General features: G+C 38.2%; 2 long non-coding RNA genes across 2 annotated transcripts in view; both read left to right on the top strand.

The window, feature by feature from the left end:
• Positions 1-22,069, top strand: part of LOC144223813 (uncharacterized) — a 29,600-nt gene extending 7,531 nt beyond the window's left edge. Inside the window, exon 2 of the long non-coding RNA XR_013332840.1 lies at positions 21,723-22,069. This is a non-coding gene — a long non-coding RNA (uncharacterized LOC144223813). The remainder of the gene's footprint in view (positions 1-21,722) is intronic.
• Positions 11,785-14,632, top strand: LOC144223812 (uncharacterized). The gene is made up of 2 exons (XR_013332839.1): positions 11,785-12,062; positions 13,266-14,632. It is a non-coding gene; the product is annotated as an uncharacterized LOC144223812 (long non-coding RNA).
• Positions 22,070-25,945: the final 3,876 nt, after the last annotated feature.

Here is a 25,945-nt window from a genome sequence, read left to right as displayed (position 1 = left end):
GAGCTAGCTGTCAGCATAGAGCCCAACGCGTGGCTCAAACCCACGAACTGAGATCATGACATGAGCCGAAGTCGGACATTTAACCAACTGAGCCACCCAGGCGCCCATAAACTCTACTTCTGAATCCAATACTATACAATATGTTAACTAAGGTAAATTTAAGTAGTATCTTGGAAGAAAAAAGAGGATGTTAGTTGGCAAAAATATATATATACTAAAAGGACACTTCCATGATCAAGTTGGATGTATTCCAGGGATGCAAGGATGATACTGATTTGCCCCTCAATCAGCATGATACACTACATCAATAAAACAAAGGAAAATTTTATATAATCATCTCAATAAATGCAGAAAAAAAAATTAACAAAACATCCATCTATGATAAAAAAAAACAAAAACTTCCAACAATGTGGACTAAGGGAACATAACAATATATTAAGGCCATATATGAAAAACCCGTTGGAGCACTTGGGTGGCTTAAGTCAGTTGAGTGTCTGACTTAGGCTCAGATTATGGTCTCACAGTTTGTAATTTCAAGCCCCACATCAGGCTCGCTGCCGTCAGCACCAAAGCTGTCGCAGAGCCTGCTTCTGATCCTCTGTCCCTCCCCCCCCCACTTGTGCTCTCACAAATAAATGTTTTTTTAAAAAGCCATAACTAGGGGCGCCTGGGTGGCTTAGTCGGTTAAGCGTCCAACTTTCGTTTAGGTCATGATCTCGCGGTTTCTGGGTTCGAACCCCGTGTCGGGCTCTGTGCTGACAGCTCAGAGCCTGGAGCCTGTTTCAGTCTGTGGCTTCCTCTCTCTCTGACCCTCCCCTGCTCACGCTGTCTCTCTCTCTCTCTCCTAGAAATAAATAAAACATTAAAAAAAAAAGCCATAACTAACACCATACTCTGTAAAAACAGAGGTTTTCTTTAGGATCAGGAACAAGGCAAAAATGTCCACTCTTGCCTTGTTTATTCAACCTAGTACTAAACGCTTTACACTCAGCAATCAGACAAGAAAAAGAAATAAGACATATTATTATTGATAAAGAAGATGTTAAAGTGTCATTATTTGCAGACGACATGATGCTATACACAGAAAAACCCTGAAGATTCCACCAAAAAAGTTCTAGAATAAAAAACACAGTAAAGTTGCAGGATACAAAATTAATATCCAGAAATGTGCACACTAATAACAAAACAGAAAGAAAAAAATTTAAAATCCATTTACATTTGTACCAAAAAGAATAAAATAGCTAGGAATAAATTTAACCAAAGAATTAAAAGACTTGTACTCTGAAAAATATAAAAACTGATGAAATAAATTGAAGATGACACAAAGAAATGGAAAGATATTCCATGCTCAAAGATTGGAAGAATTAATATTGTTCAAATTAATATTGTTAAAAGCAATATACAGATTCAGTGGAATTCTTATAAAACTACCAATAGTATTTTTTCTCAGAACTAGAAAACAATTCTAAAACTTTCATGGAAGCACAAAAGACCCTGAATAGCCAAAGCAATCTTGATTAAAAACAAAGCTGGAGGTATCATAGCCCCAAGTTTCAAGATATACTACAGAGCTATAGTAATTAAAACTGTATGGTATTGGCACAAAAACAAATACGTAGATCAGTGGAACAGAATAAAAAGCCCAGACATAAACCCACACTTAGTATGGTCAATCTATTGCAGAAGAGGCAAGAATATACAATGGGGGAAAAGACCACCTCTTTCATAAATGGTGCTGGAATCTAGTCATAAGAATAAGAAACAATTTGGATTAAAAATCTAAATGTGAGACCTGAAACCATAAAAATCTTTCCTAGAGGAGAACAGAGTAATTTCTCAGACATTGGCTATAGCAACATTCATCTAGTTATGTCTCCTCTGGCATGAGAAACAAAAGCAAAAATGAACTATTGGGACTACATCAAAATAAAAAGCTTTTGCATAGTGAGGGAAAATATCAAAAAAATAAAAAGGCAACCTCTTAATGGGAGAAGACATTTGCAAGTGATATATCTGAAAAGGGGTTAGTATCCAGAATACAACTCACCTGCAAAATCATCATCATCATCATCATCATCATCATCTGATTCAAAAAGGGTAGAGCACCCAAAATAGATATTTCTCCAAAGAAGGCATACAGATGGCCAACAGGCTCATGAAAAAATGCTCAACATCACTCATCATCAAGGAAATGCAAATCAAATTCACAATGAGATATCGCACATTTGTCAGAATGGCTAGTATCAAAAGACAAGAAATAACAAATGTTGGCAAGGATGTGGAGAAAAGGGAATCTTTGTGCACTGTTGGTCAGAATGTAATTTGATACAGCCACTGTGTTAAACAGCATAGAAATTCCTCAAAAAATTAAAAATGTACCATATGATTCAATAATACCTAAAGAAAATGAAAACATTAATTTGAAAAGATATCCACACCCTTATACTTACTACATTACTTACAATAGACAGAATATTTATTACAATCTAATGTCCATCAATAGATGAATAAATTGATAAGGAAGGTGTGTGTGTGTTTCACCTCAGTTTTTAAAAGAAAATGAAACATTGAAATATGTCAATTCTAAGTTAAGATGGTGAAGAAGTAGGGGGGCTGAAATTTTTCTTGTCCTTCAAACACAGGTGTTTTGAAGTCAGGTCACTTGGAATACTCAGGAAAATTATCTGCAGAGCAGCAGAAGGATCTCCACAGTTGAAGGGAGATAGCTTGGTGGGATCGAGATGCATGTATGTGAATTGGAGGAGATATGACATAGCCACAGAAGGAGGTAACCCTTTCTGTGAAGAGAGACAGGGAGAGAAAGAGGTTGTGAAAGTGCAGCATTGAGTTAGCACAAGAAGAAAACCTCTCTGGACCACAGACTGGGGAATAAGAAGTAAGGAGACTGCCAGTTCTTTTTTGGAAACAGCCTTGGGAGCTGAAACTTGGTAGTTTTGAAAGTGTGCAACGTTATCTGGAGCAGAGCCATGGCATGCACTCCTGGGGAGGAGGGAGCTGGCTCCAGAGTGCATAGCATGGTGTAGCAATCTCCAGGGCACACTGAGAGAGAACAGTCCTCTCCCCAGAGTACTATGGGAAGAGAAGTTATTGCCTCCCCAAGAACAAAAGACCCTGCAGGTGTCAGCTAAAGGCATTTCGTCAGTGTGGTGGAAAGGCTGTACTCCAGAGGACAGGAGTAGATCCATGTGGTGCTGGGTCCATTAAGACATTTGGTATTGAATCCCAGTTGAGCGCCAAGAGGAAAGCTCAGGAGAACTGTGGCATGGGGCAAGCTGACTGCCCTCACTATTCTGTGAGGGGTGCCTGAAGAACATGGGTTGAGAGCCCCAGTCAAGGGAGGAGAGATTGGAGTGATGGTCATTTTTCTTCCCAAAACCAACACAGTGGAACTTCAGAGAGCAGTCCCCAGTGGAAGTGAGACATATTTATACCAAACCCCACCCCTCTGTGCTGGCAATTGCTTATTTACTGGAGCACGACTGACTGACCCAAGGCAGCCAGCCTCTCCTCCTGACCAGCACAACCACCAGCCCCAGGCACCAACAATTTTTATCTCTTTTCTTTCTTTCCTCCCTCTTCTTTTTCTTCTTTTAATCAGGCTCATAGTCTCTGATTTGTTGTTGTTGTTTTGTCATTTCTTACTATATCTATATCTAGTCAGAAATATATATTATCAGGCTTTTTACTTCTATTCTTGTTCCTTCTTTTTTCTTCTGCTTTTCTCTTATTTTCCTTTACTGTGAATTAGCCTTATAGTTTTTTGATTCTCTGGTTTTCTTTTCTCCCATTATTTTTTCTGTTTTTATGGGATCAGGCTCCCCCCACCCCACCTTTTCCCCCCAAGGTTACTTCAACAAATCAAAGCACACCTAGATAAAGGTCCAAACACTCCACCATTGCAAGCAAGGAGAAACTCTGCAGAAGACTGCAGTGGGATAGAGCAACCAAATGCAACAGCAGAGTGCATGCAACGTACAACAGGAACACTTCCTGGAGTGACTGGCTCTGGACAGTGTATGACACCTTTTTAACAGAGTAGTACTCTCAGGTGCAGGACACATAACAAGCTTTTAAAACACAGAAAAGACAGAAATTGAGTCAAAATGACAGGACAGAGGAATTCTCCAAAAGAAAGATCAAGAAAAAGTCATAGCCAGGGAATTGCCCACAGGAGATATAAACAATATATCTGAACAAGAATTTAGAACAACAGTTATAAGACTAATAGCCAGGCTTTAAAAAAGCATAGAAGACACCAGAGGAAGCCTTGCTGCAGAGATCAAAGGTGCAAGAACTAGTCAAGATGAATTTAAAAACACTGTAACCGAGATTCAAAATTAGCTAGAGACAGTGACACCGAGGATAGAAGAAGCAGAGGAAAGAACAGATGAAATGATAAAATTATGTAAAGTGATGAAGCTGAAAAAAGGGGAAAGGGAATTACGAGATCACAAGGGGAGAATTAAAGAACTAAGTGATGGTATGAAACAAAACAATATCTGCATAAGAGTTCCAGAAGAAGATCAAGAAAAGGGAGCAAAAAGTTTATTAGAACGGGGGCGCCTGGGTGGCTTAGTCGGTTGAGCGCCCGACTTTCGCTTAGGTCATGATCTCACGGTTCGTGGGTTCGAGCCCTGCATCAGGCTCTGTGCTGACTGCCAGCTCGGAGCCTGGAGCCTATTTCAGAGTCTGTGTCTCCCTCTCTCTCTGACCCTCCCCTGTTCACGCTGTCTCTCTCTCTCTCTCTCCTAGAAATAAATAAAGCATTAAAAAATTTTTTAAAAAAAGTTTATTAGAACAAATTATAGCTGAGAGATTTCTTAATCTGGGGAAGGAAATAGGCAAGTCCAAACAGAGAACTCCCTTCAAAATAAAAAAACAGAACACCAAGACATATCAAAGTAAAACTTGCAAAATACAAAGATGAGAGAATTCTGAAAGCAGCTTGGGACTAAAGGCCCTTAATCTGCAAGGGTAGACGCATAGGTTAGCAGCAGACCTGTCCACTGAAACTTGGCAGAACAGAAAGTAATGGCAGGAAATATTCAATATACTGAACATGAAAAGTATGCAGCCCAGAATCCCTTAACCAGTGAGGCTATCATTCAGAATAGAAGGTGAGATAAAGACTTTCCCAGACAAGCCAGAACTAAAGCAGTTCATGACCACCAAGCCAATCTTGCAAGAAATTTTAAGGGGGACTCTCTGAGTGGAAAGAAGCACAACTACAAAGAGCAGAGAACATAACCAGAAACACAAAGTCTTCGGATAACAGTAACACTAAATTCATATCTTTCAGTAATCACTCAATGTAAATGGACTAAAGGCTCCAATCAAAAGAAATAGGATATCAGAATGGATATAAACTAAGATCCATGGATATGCTGCCTATAAGAGACTCATTTTAGACCTGAAGACACCAGCAGATTGAAAGTGAGGGGATGGAGAACCATCTATCATGCTAATGGATGTCAAAAGAAACCCAGAGTAGCCATACTTATATGAGGAAACTAGGTATTAAAATAAAGACTGTAACAAGAGATGAAGGGCATTGTATCATAATTAAGTGACCTATCCATCAAAAAGCTAATGATTGTAAATGGTTATGCCCCCAACTTGAGAGCACCCAGATATATAAATCAGTTAATCACGAGCATAAGCAAACTTATTGATAATACCATTATTGTAGAAGATTTTAATACTTACAGAAATGGACATCTAAGCAAAAAACCCACAAGAAAACAACGGCTCTGCTTGACACACTGGATCAGATGGACTTAACAGATATATTCAGAACATTACATCCTAAAATAGCAGAATACATATTCTAGAGTGCACATGAAACATTCTCCAGAATAGATCATATACTGGGTCACAAATCAGGCCTCAACCAGTACAACAAAATTGAGATCATAACCATATTTTCAAACCACAGTGCCATCAAACTTGAAATCAACCACAAGAAGAAATTTGGAAAGCCCAGAGATACATGGAGGTTAAAGAACATCCTACTAAAGAATGGATTAACAAGGAAATTGAAGAAATTAAAAAATACATGGAAGCAAATAAAAATGAAAACATGACAGTTCAAACCCTCTGGGATGCAGCAAAGTCAGATCTAAGAGCAAAATACATTGCAATTCAGGCCTATCTCAAGAAGCAAGAAAGGTCCCAAATATACAACCTAATCTTAACACCAAAAGGAGCTAGAAAAGGAGCAGCAAATACAGCCCAAAGCCAGCAGAAGAGAAACAAAGATTCGAGCAGAAATAAATAACAGAACTAAAAAAAAAAAAAAAAAAAAAACAACCCAGTAGAACAGATCAATGAAACTAAATGATTGCTTTTTCAAAGAATAAACAAAATTGATAAACCTCTTACTAGGCTTCTCAGAGAGGACCCAAAGAGATAAAATCACAAATGAAAGAGGAGAGATTACAACCAACACCACAAAACTACAAACAATTTTAAGAGAATACTATGAAAAATTACATGCCAACAAACCTGAAGAAATGGACAAATTCCTAGACATTCACACACTACCAAAACTTAAGAAGAAATAGAAAATTTGAACAGTCCCATAATCAGCAAAGAAACTGAACTGGTTATTAAAAATCTCCCAGCAAACAAGAATCTTGGGCCAGATGGTTTCCCAGGAGAATTCTACCAGATGTTTAAAGGAGAGTTCATCAGAAGNAGATGGGAGTGATGGGCATGGAGGAGGGCACTTGTGGGGATGAGCACTGGGTGTTATATGGAAACCAACTTAACAATAAACTATTAAATAAATAATAAACATTTAAAAATAAATAAATTGGAAAAAAAATAAAGGAGCGTTCATACCTATTCTTCTAAAACTGTTCCAAAAACCAGAAATGGAAGGAAAGCTTCCAAACTTATTCTATGAAGCCAACATTACCTTGATTTCAAAACCAGCCAATAATCCTGATGAACATGGATGCAAACATTCGCAACAGGATACTAACAAATCAAATTCAACAATACATTAGAATAATTATTCACTAGGATGAAGTGGGATTTATTTCTGGGCTGCAGGGCTGGTTCAGTATTCACAAATCAACCACATTAATAAAAGAAAGTGTAAGAACCATATAGCACTGGGTGTTATGTGGAAACTAATTTGACAAATTATTTGTAAAAAATAATAAGTAAAACTCAGAAAAAAAAATAAAAAAAAAGAACCATATGATCCTGTCAATAGATGCAGAAAAAGCATTTGACAAAATACAGCATCTTTCTTGATAAAAACCCTCAATAAAGTAGGGATAGAAGATACATAACTCAACATCATAAAAGCTATATATAAAAGACGCACGACTAATATCATCCTCAATGAGGAAAACCTGAGAATGTTCCCCCTAAGTTCAGGAATCTCAGGGATGTCCACTCTCACCACTGTTGTTCACCATAACGTCCTAGCTAGTCTCAGCAATCAGACAACAAAAAGAAAAGGTATCCAAATCGACAAGGAGGAAGTCAAACTTTTACTCTTCGTAGATGATATGATACTCTACATGGAAAACCCAAAAGACTCCACCAATAAGCTGCTAGAACTGATATGTGAATTCAGTTACAGGATATAAATCAATGTACAGAAATCCATTGCATTTCTATACACCAATAATGAGCAACAGAAAGAGACATCAAGGAATTGATTCTATTTACAGCTGCACCAAAAACCATACAATATCTATGAATAAACCCAACCACTAAACCAGTGAAAATTCTGTACACTAAAAACTATAGAAAGCTTATAAAAGAAATTGAAAGACCTAAAGAAAGGGAAAAACATTCCATGCTCATGGATTGGAAGAATAAATATTGTTAAAACGTCAATACTACCAAAAGTCTGCACATTCAGTGCAATCCCTATCAAAATAACACCAGCATTCTTCACAACAAACAATCATAAAATTTGTATGGAACCAGAGGACACCTGAATAGCTAAAGTAATGTTGAAAAATAAGACCAAAGATGGAGGCATCACAATTCTGGACTTTAAGCTGTATTACAAAGCTGTCTGTAATCATCAAGACAGTATGGTATTGGCACACAAAAACAGACAAATCGATCAATAGAATAGAATGGGGAACGCAGAGAGGACCCACAAATATATGGCCAACTAAGCTTTGACAAAGCAGGAAAGAATATCCAGTGGAAAGAAGACCATCTCTTTAGCAAATGATGTTGGGGGAGATCTGGACAGCAACATGCAGAAGAATGAAAGTGTACCACACTCTTACACCATACTAAAAAAAAAAATTCAAAATGGCTAAAAGACCTAAATGTGAGATAGGAAACCATCAAAATCCTACAGGAGAAAAGAGCTAACAACTTTGACTCTTTGACCTAGGCCACAGCAACTTCTTGACATGTCTCTAGAGGCAAGAGCAAAAATGAACTATTGGGACCTCATTAAGATAAAAACTTCTTCACAGTGAAGGAAACCAATCAACAAAATGGGACTTGCAAATGACATATCAGATAAAGGGTTCATATCCAAAATCTATAAAGAACTTACCAAACTCAATACCCAAAAAACAAATAATCTAGTGAAGAAATGAGCTGAAGACATGAATAGACACATTTCAAAAGAAGACATCCAGATGGCTAACAGTCACATGAAAAGATGTTCAACATCGGTCATTATCAGGGAAATACAAATCAAAACCACACTGAGATACCACCTCATACCTGTCAGAATGGCTAAAATTAACAACTCAAGAAACAACAGATGTTGGTGAGGATGCCGAGAAAAGGGAACCCTTTAGCACTATTGGGAATGCAAACTGCTGTAGCCACTCTGAAAAACAGTATAAGGTTCCTTTAAAAAATTAAAAATAGTACCACCCTATGATTCAACAATTGCACTACTAGGTATTTAACCAAAAGATATTAAAAATGCTGATTTGAAAGGGCACATGGACCCCAATGTTTATAGCAGCACTATCAACATACCCCAACTATGGAAACAGCCCAAATACCCATCAACTGATGAATGGATAAAGAGGATGTGGTAGATATATACAAAGGAATATTACTCAGCAATGAAAAAGAATGAAATCTTGCCATTTACAACAATGTAGATGGACTAGAGTATATTAATGCTAAGTGAAATAAGTCAAAAAAAGACAAATTATATGATTTCACGCATATGTGGAATTTGAGAAACATAGGGGAGGGGAAGGTATGGAAAAATAAGATAAAAACAGAGAGGGAGGCAAACCATATAGAGTATTAAATACAGAGAACAAACAGGATTGCTGGAGGGGTGCAGGTAAGGGGTGATAGGCATTAAGGAGGGTATTTTTGGGATGAGGACTGGGTATCATTTGTAAGTAAGGAATCCCTGGGTTTTAATCCTGATGCCAAGACTACACTATGTGTTAACTGACTTCAGCACATACATACATACATTAAATGGAAAGAAAAATTTTAAAAACTGTGATATGTCACCAAAAATTGAATGAATAGTTGTAAGTTCTAATATTTCTACATTGTTAAGAAATATTGGTAACACATATTAAGTCACAAAAGGCTCATTGCAAGTATATGTAAACAACTCCTGAAAATTAATGGAAAATAAGAAACATTGGTAGAAAAGTGGAAGACTCAGACAAAAGTAGAGATAAGTAATTCCTATCATGACAGGAAAATTATAATCTCAGTTATAATCTTTATAGTTCTAAAGGTACAATAAAGGGGCACCTGGGTGTCTCAGTCAGTGAGTGTCCAACTTCAACCAAGGTCATGGTCTCACAATTCATGAGTTTGAGCTCTGCATCAGGCTCTATGTTGACAAGCTCAGAGCCTAGAGCCTGCTTCAGATTCTGTGTCTCCCTCTCTACCCCTTCCCCAACTCGTGCTCTCAAAAAATAAACATTAAGGGAGAGAGGCAAACCATGAGAGACTCTTGAATGCTGAGAACAAACTGAGGACTCATGGGTGTGTGTGGGGGGGCGGGGGGAGATGGGCATGGAGGAGGTCGCTTGTGGAGATGAGCACTGGGTGTTATGTGGAAACCAGCTTGACAATAAACTATTTGTAAAATAAATTTAAAAAATGCATTGTAAATTCTGCCTTAGACAAAATAAAGATAATACTTAACCTGTAAAAATAAATAAATAAACATTTAAAAAATTAATACTAAAGGTACAATAAAACATCCACAAGGAGAGTATAATCCCTCCCATAAGGAATATAATGCTTTAGTGCCAAGTATTTTTAATACTGAGATTCAGTACTATGGAAATAACATACAAAAATACAATCTTACCTCACCTGTTCTTCATTCTTCTATTTTTTCTCTCTCAAATTTATCAAGGAAAACAGCTGTTAGCATCATTATTCTTCTTTAGTGTACTAATCCTCCTTCAAAATGGAATGTCTGGGGAAGAAGAGAAAGATGTGTATTATTAGTTTTTTTCTTCGAAAAAAATCTCATAAAATTTTACATCTTTATGTGTGCTGGCTAAATTTCATGACAGGAAGAAAAGTGGCTTTCCTGCCCACATAAAATTATAAAATCAAAGTATGCACAGCTAAACCTGAGAAAAAATATAAGTTCTTGAAGAATTTCAGGGATAATAATGGCAATAAGACAGAGTGTATTTCCAAAATAATGGCAAAGGCAGTGTACAAATGAAACCGTTTGATTCAGAATAATTGCTAAGAAGTGTATACAAATGCACTTTAATGAAAAAAGTTAAATAACAAACTTCATGCCATATGCCTATCCCATACTCTATTACATACTTTAGCACCTTCAAAAAATTATATGAGTGGGGAGTTATAAGTATCATCAGAAATACAAAACAAAGCACAATACTCAGAAACAAGAGGATTCTTTCAAATGACCAATACTTAGTTTGTGTAAACTGTTCACTGACTTTATAGCATCAAAATTCAAATAATTTGCTTTACTAGAACCACCAATGTAGGGCCATGTGGAGAGTTTTTCTACCTGGGGAGAATGCAAACAAGTGATAAATTAAATCTTAATTGTGGATGCTACTTTGACTGAAATTTCCTGAGATAAACAAATATCCCTCCAGCTCAGTTTCTTAACATTAGTGTCAGGGCTTCAAACATGTGACACCTAACCATCCCTGTGATTATTTACATATTAAAAAACAGAATTTAATAAATTATCTTGTATACTAGAACTCAAAGCTCTACATTTGTAGGAAAAATTGAAGACTGACAAATAAGTTTACACTGAGCAATTTTTCAAACCTGTTAATGTGAAAGGAATATTTGGTAAACATCATCCCTGAATCATCTTGAGCCTCAAAATCACTATCATTTTCACTTTAAAATATTTTACAGTGACTCAGATTTCTGTAATACAAGACAAGCACATGAAAACAAATCTAGGTCACTTGTGGAAGTTGAAAGCCAATTTCTGTCTCCCTCTCCTTCCCTCCCTCCCTCCTACACACACACACATACACACACACACTTTATATTGATATAAAGTGTGAAAAATATTTCATAATAGGAGTTAGTAAGAATATTCACATCTGTTAGATTATCATTATTGACTATTTCTATAGGAATCTAATGTAACCAAGGTTTCTTTGACACAATTTTTGTTCTGAGAGGAAAGATTATCACTGAGATTACAAAGCAAATATGCATGTTCCATGAATTATCCATAATTCATAAGTAACATAATAAATTTCATGAAGACAGTAATATCATACAGTCAACATTCATTATGGTGTCTGTCAAAATAAGGTCCCTTGCAAAACACATTGTGTTAAAGTTTATTAGGTATTCAACCAACCAGTGTGTGAACTTTGGAGATTCTGAGAATATCCTTCCCTTGGTCATTAAAGTACAGGCATGTCCTGGAGGAGGCGCAAAAATGGTACCGGAATAGGAGGACTCCAGTCTTTCCTCATCCCTTGAGCATGGCTAGATAAATACCCAGTCATTGTGAATATCCAAGAAATTGATCTGAAGACTGATAGAACAAGTTGACAACTAGAGGGAAAGAAGAGGCCACACTGTGGAAGGTAGGAGGTGTGGAGGCGTCGTTTGGGGAAGAAATGGATCACTGGTTCTGTGGAGGGGAGGGAGCTCTGATCACAGAGAAAGGTGAGAGAACATATAGGGGAACATCCAAGGAGAATACTTCCTCAAAGTCATCACTGGGAAAATGAGAGGAGCTGATTTTCATGAGTTTTTGCAACTGGCTGGACTCAAAGACTTGAGTTTAAGAGGCCTGCAGTGTGCTGGTATATAGCCCTGAGGGTGCTGCAGGGCTCCAGTAGAGAAGGCAGGCAAGTAACCCAGGGACAGATGGCACAATTTATGGACCATCTAAGATACGCTAGGAGAGACTGTTCCCTCTTAGAGCACATCTGAGGGGATGGCATTGCCTCTTTGGAGACAAAAGAGCCGGTGGGTACCATTCCCCACTCCCCCCCGTCCCAACCCTCAGTATAGGTACAGAGACACCTGCTGAGGGTGGCTAACCCAGACACTGGCTGCTTAATGTGCTTTGCTCCAAATCCCATGCTTCTGTGCTCTGGTGCAACAGATCTTCTGGGTCAGACTGCATTGGTCCCAGCTCAGTAAGACACTTTCCCAGAAGACCATCATAGTTCCCCACCATACCAGGTCCCTGAAGTTTGGAGTTTTAAAAGTTAGCTGGTCTGATTGAGATAGAGCCCAAGTTACACTGAGCTGCTTCAGGCAGGCAAGCAAACTGGACAGTGTGAAAAGAGCAATATTAAAAGTGCCTAGAGGGGCGCCTGGGTGGCTTAGTCGGTTAAGCGTCCGACTTTCGCTTAGGTCATGATCTCGCGGTTCGTGGGTTCGAGCCCCGCATCGGGCTCTGTGCTGGCTGCCAGCTCAGAGCCTGGAGCCTGTTTCAGAGTCTGTCACTCCTTCTCTCTCTGACCCTCCCCTGCTCACGCTGTCTCTCTCTCTCCTAGAAATAAAATTAAAAAAAAAAAAAAGTGCATAAAATGCATAAGGGGAAATTATTCGCTCTTCTGGGAGGGCTTCCCTGACGGTGTAAGCATGAACTCCCCTCTTTAAGGATAAAGGAGATGGCTAGTGCCATTTCCCTCCCATCCTCTCCCCGACCCCCACATAAACAAACTTCAGTAAATAGCAAAGAGCCAACACTGGCTGCCTGACCTGCTTACACCAAGTGCCACCACCCCACCCCCATCCCCGCATGCTTTGCTAATGCTGCTTTTCTCTGGCAGGTGTGCCTTAGGACCAGTGCAGCAGGCCTCTTCCCTAGAAGACAGGCACAAATCCCTGTGCACACCATGTCTACTGATCAGAGTTCTGCAAAGCTTCAATTCTAGCGGAAATAGCATCAGGTCTCTTTTAAAGCAGACAAAGCACACCTAATTAAGACTCACCACTCTGAGGCCAAGATCCATTGCAGACAAGAAACTCAGCAGAGCACTGACTTAGGAAAAGAGCAGCCATAACAGCAGCAGAGTGCACGTAGCACACACCAGAGACACTCCCTGCAGTTCCAGGTTCTGGATATTATATGACCTCTTCTTCAAAAAGCCATTACTCAGGAGCAGGAAACATGAAAAACTTTCCTAACACAGGGAAGAAGACAGAGACCTAAACAAAATGCCAAGATGGAGGAATTCATCCCAAAACAAAGAATAAGGAAATGTCACAGCCAGGGATCTAACTGAAACATATATAAGTAATATTCCTGATCTGGAATTTAAAGCAACAATCATAGGGATACTACCTGGGCTTGAGAAAAGCGTAGAAGTTCCCAGGGAGTTCCTTACTCCAGAGATAAAAGAGCTAAAAACCAGGAAGGATGAAATTTTTAAAAAAATACGGTAACCAAGATTTGAAACTGGATGGAAGGACCATGAGGGTTGAAGAAGCAGAAGAATGAATAAGTGATACAGAAAGTAGAATTATGGAAAATGATGAAGCTGAGCAAAAAAGGGAGAGAAAAATCTTGGATCACAAAAATAGACTTAGGGAACTCAGTGACTCCAGCAAATGTAATAACATTCATACCACAGGAGTCCCAGGAGAAGGAGAGAGAAAAGGGAGGGGGAGGGTTATCTGAGGAAATGATAGCTGAAAACTTTTCTAATTTTGGAAAGGAAACATATCCAAATCCAGCAGGCACAGAGAACTCCCAGAAAAATCAACAAAAACAGGCCAACAAAGACATATTGTAGTTAAATTTGCAAAATATAAAGAAAAAATCCTAAACCCAGGAAGACAAAAGAAGTCTCTAACTTACAAGGAAAGACCAATAAGGTTACCAGTAGATCTCTCCACAGAAACTTGGCAAGCCAGAATAGAGTGGCATGATACAGAAAATGTGCTGAATGGGAAAAATCTGCAACCAAGAATACTCTGTCCAGCAAGGCTATCATTTATAATAGAGAAGAGATAAAGAATTTCTCAGACAAACACAAATTAAAGGAATTCATGACTACTAAACCCACCTGCAAAAAATATTAAAGGCGTCTCTTTGAGTGGGAAAGGCAGACCAAAAGCAACAAAGACGAGAAAGGAAGAGAGAAAAATATCCAGAAACAATGTCAAAACAAGTAATAAAATATCACTAAATACATATCTATCAATAATTACTCTGAATGTAAATGGACCAAATGCACCAATCAGAAGACACAGGGTGGGGGCACCTTGGTGGATCACTTGGTTAAGTGTCTGAGTCTTGGTTTCAGCTCAGGTCATGACCTCATGGATTGTGAGACTGAGCCCCACGAACAGCTCTGCACTGACAGCACATAGCCTGATTGGGATTCTCTCTCCCTCTCTCTCTTTAAAAATAAATAAAACTTAAAAAAAGACATAGGATGTCAGAAAGAATTTTTTTTTAATGTTTTATTTATTTCTAGGAGAGAGAGAGAGAGAGACAGCGTGAACAGGGGAGGGTCAGAGAGAGAGGGAGTCACAGACTGAAACAGGCTCCAGGCTCTGAGCTGGCAGCCAGCACAGAGCCCGACGCGGGGCTCGAACCCACGAACCGCGAGATCATGACCTAAGCGAAAGTCGGACGCTTAACCGACTAAGCCACCAGGCGCCCCAGAAAGAATTTTTAAAAAGACCCATCTATATGCTACCTATAAGAGAATCATTTTGATTCATTTTAGACCTAAATATACCTGCAGATTGAAAATGAGGAAATGGAGAAACATTTACCATGCAAAACGACATCAGAAGAAAGCCTTAGTAGCCATAGTTATATGAGGCGAACTAGATTTTAAACCAAAGACTGTAACAAGAGATGAAGAAGGGCATTATATCATAATAAACAGGTTTATCCAACAAGATCTAGCAACTGTAAATATATATGCCCCTACCTTTAAAGCACCTAAATATATAAAACAATTAGTTACAAACTTAAAGAAACTTATTGGTAATAATACAGTGATATTAAGACACTTTAACACACACTTACAGCAATGGACAGATCATCTAAGCAGAAAATCAACAAGGAAACAATTGCTTTAAATGACACACCAGACCAGATGAACTTAACAGATATATTCAGAACATTTTGTCCTAAAGCAGCAGAATACACTTTTTTTTTCAAGTGCACATGGGACATTCTCCACAACAATCACATACTAGGTCACAAATCAGGCCTCAACAAATACAAAAAGATTGAATTTATAATACCATGCATATTTCCAGAACGCAATGCTCTGAAACTTGAATTCAACCACAAGAAGATTTAGGAAAGACCCCAAATACATGGATGTTAGAGAACATCCTACTAGGGTGGCTCAGTCGGTTAAGCACCTGACTTTGGCTCAGGTCATGATCTCATGGTTTGTGAGTTCGAGTCCCACATCAGGTGAGCTCCCACTTTTGGTGAGCTTGAGCCCATATCATGTGAGCAGGAGCCCTGCATTAAGTTCTCTCTCCTTCTCTCTCTCTCTCTCTCTCTCTCTCTCTCTCTCTCTCCCCCTCCCTCCCTCGCTATCTCTCTGACCCTCATTGGATTCTGTCTCTCTGCTCTCACTCGCATTCTGTTTCTCAACAAAAAAACATTCCACTAAAGAATATGTGGAAATTAAAGGAGAAATTAAAAACTGCATGGAAATCAATGGAAATGAAAATATGATAGTCCAAAACCTTTGAGATGTGGCAAAAATGGTCAGAAGAGAGAAGTATGTAGCAATACAGGCCTACCTCAAATAGCAAGAAAAATCTCAAGTACATAACCTCAAGTAACATAACCTAATGTTACACATAAAGGAGCTGGAAAAAGAACAACAATTGAAGCCTAAAGCCAGCACGAGAAGTAAATAATTAGAGCAGAAATGAGTGATATAGAAACTCCAAGAAAACAATAAAACAGATCAATGAAACCAAGAGCTGTTAATAAAATTTATAAACTCCTAGCCAGACTTACCAAAAAGAGAAAGGACCCAAATAAATAAAATCATAAATGTGAGATAAATCACATCCAACACCACAGAAATACAAATATAAGAAAATATTATGAAAAATTATATGGCAACAATTGGAAAATCTGGAAGAAATGAAGAAATTCCTAGAAACATATAAACTACCAAAACTGCAACAGGAAGAAATAGAAAAACTGAACAGACTGATAACCAACAAAGAAACTGAATCCTTAATAAAAAGTCTCCCAACAAACAAAAGCCCAGGGCCAGGTGGCTTCACAGGGGAATTCAAACAAACATTTAAAGAAGAGTTAATACCTAGTCTTATCAAACTATTCCAAAAGATAGAAATGGAAGGAAAACTTCCAAAGACATTGTATGAAGCCAGCATTACCCTGATTCCAAAACCAGATAAAGACTTCACTAAAAAGAACCACAGACCAATATCCCTGATGAACATGGACACAAAAAATCTCAACATACTAGCATGTCGAATCCAACTGTATATTAAAAGAATCTTTGACCATGAGGACCCTGGTGGTTCAGTCAGTTAAGTGTCTGACTCTTGATTTTTGCTCAGGTCATGATCTCATGGTTTGTGAGTTCACATCGGGTTCTGTACTGTGTGAATCTTACCTGGGATTCTCTCTCTCTGCCCTCCCCTGCTCTCCCTCTCTCTCTCTCTCAAAATAAATAAATAAACTTAAAAAAAAAATCATTCACCATGATCAAGTGGGATTTATTCTTGGGTTGCAGTGATGGTTCAATATTTGCAAATCAACCAACATGATACACCACATTAATAAAACAAAGGATAACTAACATACGATCTTGTCAATAGATTCAGAAAAAGCATTTGACAAAATACAGCATCTATTTTTTATTAAATCCTCAACAACTTACAGATAGAGGGAAACATACCTCAACACCATAAAGGCCATATACAAAAAAAAAAAAAAAAACCCACAGTATCATCCTCAGTAGAGTATAACTGAGAGCTTTTCCTCTATGGTCAGGAATAAGACAAAGATATCCACTCTCAACACTGTTGAGAGTTTAAAGAACATTCTATTAAAGAATGAATGGGTTGGGGCGCCTGGGTGGCTTAGTCGGTTAAGCGTCCGACTTTCGCTTAGGTCATGATCTCGCGGTTCGTGGGTTCGAGCCCCGCGTCGGGCTCTGTGCTGACTGCCAGCTCAGAGCCTGGGGCCTGTTTCAGTCTGTGACTCCCTCTCTCTCTGACCCTCCCCTGTTCACGCTGTCTCTCTCTCTCTCCTAGAAATAAATAAAAAACATTAAAAAAAAAAATGAATGGGTTAACCAGGAAATTAAAGAAGTTTAAAAAATACATGGAAGCAAATGAAAACAAAAACACGACAGCCCAAACGCTTTGGGATGCAGCAAAGGCAGTCCTAAGTGGAAAGTATATTGCAATACAGGCCTATATCAAAAAGCAAAAAAGGTCCACAATACACAACCTAATCTTACACTTAAAGGAACTAGGACAGGAACAGCAAATAGAGCCTAAAGCCAGAAGAAGAATGGAAATAATGATTAGAGCAGAAATAAATGATATACAAACAACAACAAAAACAGAACAGATCAATGAAACTAATAATTGGTTCCTTGAAGGAATAAACATTGATAAACCCTTAACCAGACTTATCAATAAGAGAAAGTACACAGATAAAATCACAAATAAAAGAGGATAGATCACAACCAACCCTACAGAAATACAATTATAAGAGAATACTATGAAAAATTATATGCCAACAAACTGGATAGTCTGGAAGAAATGAACAAATTTCTAGAAAGTCATGCACTGCCAAAACTGAAACAGGAAGAAATAGAAAATTTGAACAGGCCCATAACCAGCAAAGAAATGGAGTGAGCCATCAAAAAACTCACAGCAAACAAGAGTCCTGGGCCAAATTGCTTCCCAGGGGAATTCTACCGGGTATTTATTTATGTTTATTTATTTTGAGAGAGAAAGTGGGGGGAGGGGGAGAGAGTGGGGGAGAGAGAATCCCAAGCTGGCTCTGCACTGTCAGTACAGAGCCTGACCCAGGGCTTGATTCCATAAACTGTGAGATCATGACCTAAGCCAAAACCAAGAATTGGAGGCTCAACCAACTGAGCCACCTAGGCCCCTCTAACAGTCATTTAAAGAAGAGTTAATATCTATTCTTTGCAAACTGTTCTAAAAAACAGAAATTTCAAACTCATTCTATGAGGCCATCGTTACCCTAATTCCAAAACCAAAGACCCCACTAAAAAGGAGAATTACAGGCCAATATTCTGATGATAATGGATGCAAAAATTCTCAACAGGATACTAGTATATCAAAATCAAGAGTACATAAAAAGAACTATTCACCATGATTAAGTGGGTCTTTCCCTAGGCTGCAGGGTTGGTTTGTTATTCACAAATCAATCAGTGTGATATACCATATTAATAAAAGAAAAGAACCATATATATGATTCTATCAATGGTTACAGAAAAAGCATTTGAGAAATACAGCTCCCATTATTATTAAAAAAAAAAAAAAAGAGAGAGAGATGGAACATACCTCAACATCAGAACCACCATATATGAAAGACCCACAGCTTATATCATCCTCAGCAGGGAAAAACTGAGAGCCTTTCCCCTATGGTCAGGAACAAGACACAGATGTTCACTGTCACCATTACTTTAAAAAAAATTTTTTTAATGTTTGTTTATTTTTGACAGAGACAGAGCATGAGCAGGGGAGGGGCAGAGAGAGATGGAAACAGAATCTGAAGCAGGCTCCAGACTGCTCAGAGCTGAGCTGAGCACAGAGCCCGACACGAGGCTTGAAATCAAGAACTGTGAAATCATGATCTGAGCCGAAATCAAAGGCTTAACTGAGTGAGCCACCCAGGTACCCCTGTCACCATTACTTTTTACATGGTACTGGAAGTCTTAGCCTCAGGAATCAGACAAAAAGAAATTAAAGGCATCCAAATCAGCAAGGAAGAAGTCAAACTTTCATTATTCACAGATGATATGAAAGTCTATGTTGAGAACCTGAAAATCTCCACACACACAAAAAACCCACAAAAACTTGCAAGAACTAATACATGAATTAACTAAAGTTTCAGGATGTAAAATCCATGTACAGAAATCTGTTGCATTTCTATACACCAATAATGAAGCAACAACAATAACAAAAAATCAAGGAATAGATCCCATTTGCAATTGCACCAAAAACAATTAGATACCTAGGAATAAACTTAACCAAAGAGGTAAAATATCTATACTCTGAAAACCATAGAACACTTATGAAAGAAATTAAAGAGGATACAAAGAAATGGAAAAGCATTCCATGCTCATGGATTGGAAGAACATTGTTAAAATGTCTATACTAACCAAAACAATCTACACATTAAATGCAATCCCTATCAAAATACTGCCAGTATTTTTCACAGAGCTAGAATAAATAAATCTAAAACTTTTATGGTACCATGAAAGACTCTGAATAGCCAAAGTAATCCTGAAAAAGAAAAACAAAACTGGAGGCATCACGATTCCAGATTTCAAGCTATACTACAAAGCTGTAGTCATCAGGACAGCATGGTAGTGGCACAAAAACAGACACATAGATCAATGGAACAGAATAGAAAACCCAGAAATGGACCCACCACTACGTGGTCAACTCATCTTTCACAAAGCAAGAGAGAGTATTCAATGGAAGAAGTCTCTTCTACAAATGGTGTTGGGAAATCTGGACAGCAACATGGAGAAGAATGAAACTAGGCCACTTTCTTACACCATACACAAAAATAAATTCAAAATGGATGAAAGACTTAAATGTGAGACAGGAAACCATCAAAATCCCGGAGGAGAGGACTTGCAGCATCTTCTGATGTCAGCCAGAGCAACTTCTTACTAAACATGTTGCCAAAAGCAAGGGAAACAAGCAAACATGAACTATTGGGACTTCATCAAGATGAAAAGCTTCTACACAGCAAAGGAAACAACAAAACTAAAAGGCAGCCTATAGAATGGGAGAAGATATTTGCAAATGATATCAGATAAATGGTTCGTATCCAAAATCTATTAAGAATTTATCAAACTAAATGCCCAAAACACAACCCAATTAAGAAATTGGCAGAAGACATGAATAGACACTTTTCCAAAGACATCTAGATGGCTAACGGACACATGAAAAGATGCTCAACATCACTGTCAGGGAAGTACAAATCAAAACCCACCACGAGATATCACCTCACACCTGGTAGAATGGCTAAAATTAACAATGCAAGAAACAACAGATGTTGGCGAGGATTCAGAGAAAGGGAACCCTTTTGCCCTGTTGGTGGGAATGGAAACTGATGCAGCTACACTGGAAAACTGTATGGAGGTTCCACAAGAAACTAGATATAGAACTACCCTACAACCCAGCAATTACACTATTAGGTATTTGCCCAAGGGATACAAAAATACAGATTCAAAGGGGTATATGCACCCTGATGTTCATTACAGCATTATCGACAATAACCAAAATATGGAGAGAGCCCAAATGTTCATCAACATTATGGGTAAAGAAGATGTGTGTGTGTGTGTGTGTGTATCAAATCTTTTCTATCAAAAAGAATGAAATCTTGCCATTTGCAACAACATGGATGGAGCTAGAATGTATTGTGCTAAGAAAATAAGTCAATCAGATAAATACAAATGATTTCACTCAAGTGTGGAATTTAAGAAAGAAAAGCGGTGAACATATGGGAAGGGATGCGAATCAAGGAGAGAGGTAAACAAACCACAAGAGACTCTAAATTTTTGTAGTTTATTTATTTGAGACAGAGAGAGAGCATGCATGCACATGTATATACAAGTGGGGGAAGGACAGAGAGGGAGAAAGAGAATCCCAAGCAGGCTCCACACTCTCAGCAGAGAGCCCGTTGTGGGGCTCAAACCCAGGAACCATGAGATCATAACCTGAGCCAGAACCAAGAGCTGGACACTCAACCAACTGAGCTGGACACTCAACCAACTGAACCACCCAGGCACCCCCAGGTATTTTTATTAGCAATGTTTCTCAATAGTTTCTTTTATATCTTCTCTAGAATGTGTTTTATGAACTTTGTCAGTGTGAATATTGGGTCTTTGTCCTTGTTTATAAGTCTTCTGCTTCATATATGTTGCAAGCACTTTTGTTTATAGTAGGCTTTCTATAAAACTTATGGTGATTTTAAGTATGCCCACAAATACTTGGATACCTCTCCCTTGAAGAAATTGATCTTATTAATCCCTGTCTTTCAGCATGATTGGAGTTTGAATGACTTCCTTTTATGCAGAGAATGTGGCAGTGACACTGTGTGACTTCCAATATTAGGTGAGGAAAGGCACTGCAAACTTGTCCTCTCTCTCAAATCACTCACTCTGGAGAAAGCCAACCATCACATTGTGAGGACACTCAAACAGTCCTGTGAAAAGGCCTGTGTGCTAAGGAGCTGAGACTTCCCACCCACAGCCTTGAGAGTGAGCTATCATGGAAGTGGATTCCAGTCCTAGTCAGATGACCACAGCCCTGGCCAGTACCACTCCCAGAAGCCTGACCTTCAGAAATTGTGTGAAATAATAAATATTTGATTGCTTAAACTGCTAAATGTTGTGGTAATTTGTTATACAACAGACAATATACAATTTTAAAACTTATTGTGAAACTACATACAAAGAAATGGATAAAACTAGATGTTCAATTTAACAAAGTATTATAAGGCAAACACTAATGCAGTTACTATTCATGTTACGAAATAGAAAACTGTAGGTCCCCAGAAAGAACATATGTGTTCTTTCATGATCAGAACGCTCTTAATCTACTTTATATGTAATCACAATCCTGAATCTTGAATTCATGGTAATCATTGCTTTGCTTCATGGTTTTACCTCCTATGTCTACATCTGTAAGCAATACCATTTCGTTTTGCTTATTTTTGAATTGTATCTAAAGTGTAACTGTATTAGGCATATTCTTTTATATCTTCATTTGCTCAACCTTCTGTAAAATTCATCAGTGTTGTTGCATGTAGTAGTCTGTTTATTTGTATTATTATTCCTGTTGTATAACTCTACCATAGTATATTTATTTCTATTTTTGAACACTTGAATTTTTTTCTAATATAGAGCTCCTAAACAGTTTTATGAACAATCTTGTTCATATGTCATGGTTCACATGTGCAAGAGCTTCTAAAGGTATATATTCCTAGGAGTGGTGATAGAAGTATCTCTGACTTTACTATTTAATAAAAATTTTCTGTTTAATAAAAATTTTTCCAAGGGGACAGACTAATTAATATGCACTGCCTCCAGTGATGAGTTACTGTTGTGACATATCTTCAACATTTGTTACTTTCAAGCTTTCTAAGTTTCTTTTTTTTTTTTTTAATTTTTTAATGTTTTAATTATTTCTGAAAGAGAGAGAGAAACAGTGTGAGCAGGGGAGGGTCAGAGAGAGAGGGAGATACAGAATCCGAAACAGGCTCCAGGCTCTGAGCTAGCTGTCAGCACAAAGCCCGATGTGGGGCTCGAACCCATGAACTGTGAGATCATGACTTGAACTGAAGTCGGACGCTTAACCGACTGAGCTGGCCAGCCACCCCAAATTTTTTAAACTACTCATTCTTTTTAACCTTTCTAAGTTTCTTGCTACTCTGAGGGTTTAAAGTGGTATCTCACCATACTTTGATACACATTTTCTGAATAATAATTTTAAGTAAATTTTAATATTTGGCCATTTTCATGTATATATTCCCATCTATTTTCTATTCTTTGCCCTTTCTCACTGTAGAGACTTTTGAATCTGTGTGTGTGTGTGTGTGTGTGTGTGTGTGTATACATACAAACATATATATATATATATTCTACATTTTAACCCTTTATGTGTATCCGTTGCAAACATTTTGACACTCCTTATGTATCCCTTCAAGTTTTAAATAGTGCTTTTAATTCAAAGAACTTAAATTTTAATGTAGTTAAATTATAAATCTGTTCTTTAATGGGCAGTTCTTTTAAGACTGATTTAAGCAATCCTAACATACCACACAGTAAAAACAAACTCTTCCATATGCTCACTCTTCTAAATGCTTTATGGTTTACTTTCCATGTGTCATGGAGTTGATCCCTGCATATGGTTTGAAGAAGAATTCTAGCTTTTTTTCCCCAGATGGCTACCCAATTATCCCAACACTATTTATTTCTAAAAATTATACTTCCCTGCCACTTCCTGTTCTGTTGTATTAGTATGTCCATGGATCTCTTTCTGGGCTTTCCCTTCTTTCCTTGATCTCTCTCACCATCCTCATCCCACCACCAATACTGTACTATCTTAATCTTCTTCATAACAAATGTTCATACTACACCTTAATTTCATTTTTTACTGCTACCGGGGTGCTTGGGTGGCTCAGTTGGTTGGGCATACGACTTCGGCTCAGGTCATGATCTCATGGTTCGTGTGTTGAAGTCATGCATCAGGCTCTGTGGTGACAGCTCAGAGTCTGGAGCCTGCTTCAGATTCTGTGTTTCCCTCTCTCTGTGTCCTTCCCAAGCTCATGCTGTGTTTCAAAAAAAAAAAAAATTTTTTTTTAAGTACCATTTTTTACTGTTTCTTAGCTAATCTTAGCCCTCTGCATTTCCACGTTGTCAAACTCCATTTAAAAAATGTGTTGAAGCTTCTGCACAGCCAAGGAAACAACCCAGAAAACTAATAGGCAACCAACGCAATGGGAAAAGATAGTTGCAAATGACATATCAGATAAAGGGTTAATATCCAGAATCTATAAGGAACTCACCAAACTACACGCCCGAAAAACAAACAACCCAGTGAAGAAATGGGCAGAAGATATGAACAGACACTTCTCCAAAGAGGACATCCAGATGGCCAACAGACACATGAAACGATGCTCAGCATCCCTCATCAGGGAAATACAAATCAAAACCACACTGAGATACCACCTCACGCCAGTCAGAGTGGCTAAAATGAGCAAATCAGAGAACTCTAGATGCTGGCGAGGATGTGGAGAAACGGGCACCCTCCTACACTGTTGGTGGGAATGTAAACTGGTACAGCCCCTCTGGAAAACAGTGTGGAGGTTCCTCAGGAAACTAACAATAGAACTCCCCTATGACCCAGCAATAGCACTGCTAGGAATTTACCCAAGGGATACAGAAATGCTGATGCATAGGAGCACATGTACCCCAATGTTCATAGCAGCACTCTCCACAATAGCTAAAACATGGAAAGAGCCTAAGTGTCCATCAACAGATGAATGGATCAAGAAGATGTGGTTTATCTATACCATGGAATACTACATGGCAATGAGAAACAATGAAATCTGGCCATGTGTAGCAACATGGATGGACCTTGAGGGTGTTATGCTGAGCGAAATAAGTCAGGCAGAGAAGGACAAATATCATATGTTTGCACGTATAGGAGGATTAGGAGGAACTTGACGGAGGAACAAGGGGGAGAAGAAGGGTGGAAATGGTGGGGGAAAGGGAGAGAGGCAAACCATGAGAGACTCTTGAATGCTGACAAAAACTGAGGACTGATGGATGTGGGGGGGAGGGGGGGATGGGCATGGAGAAGGACACTTGTGGGGATGAGCACTGAGTGTTATGTGGAAACTAATTTGACAATAAACTATTTGTAAAAAAAATAAAAAAATAAAAATAAAAAATGTGTTGAGTTTCATTCTTCTGCACGTTGCTGTCCAGTTCTCCCAGCACCATCTGTTGAAGAGGCTTTTTTCCATTGGATGCTCTTCCTCACTTTGTCAAAGATTAGTTGGCCATACATTTGTGGGTCAAATTCTGAGTTCTCTATTCTATTCCATTGGTCTATGTGTCTGTTTTTGTGCCAATACCATACTGTCTTGATGATTGCAGCTTTGTAGTAAAGACTAAAGCCCAAAATGGTGATGCCTCCCATTTTGGTTTTCTTCTTCAGGATTACTTTGGCTATCCGGGGTCTTCTGTGGTTCTATACAAATTTTAAGTTTGTTTGTTCCAGCTCTGAGAAGAATGCTGATGCAATTTTGATTTGGATTGCACTGAATCTGTAGATTGCTTTGGGTAGTATTGACATTTTAACAATATTTTTTCTTCCAAACCATGAGCATGAAATGTTTTTCCATTTCTTTGTGTCTTCTTCAGTTTCCTTCATAAGTTTTCTAACGTTTTCAGCATACAGATCTTTTACAACGTTGGTTAGGTTTATTCCTAGGTATTTTATGGTTCTTGGTGGAATTGTAAATAGCATCGATTTCTTGGTTTCTCTTCTTTCCCTTCATTATTGCTGTATAGAAATGCAACCAATTTCTGTGCATTGATTTTGCAGCCAATGACTCTGCTGAATTCACGGATCAGTTCTAGCAGTTTTTTGGTACAGTCTTTCAGGTTTCCATGTAGAGTACCACGTCATCTATGAAAAGTTTGGATGCCTTTTATTTCATTTTGTTAACTGATTGTGGAGGCTAGGACTTCCA

The sequence above is a fragment of the Crocuta crocuta genome, unplaced genomic scaffold (assembly GCF_008692635.1).
Source record: "Crocuta crocuta isolate KB4526 unplaced genomic scaffold, BGI_CrCroc_1.0 scaffold1300, whole genome shotgun sequence".
In the NCBI taxonomy this organism is placed as follows: domain Eukaryota; kingdom Metazoa; phylum Chordata; class Mammalia; order Carnivora; family Hyaenidae; genus Crocuta; species Crocuta crocuta.
Note: the sequence above shows the minus strand (reverse complement) of the source record. Positions and strands in the feature narration are given on the sequence as shown.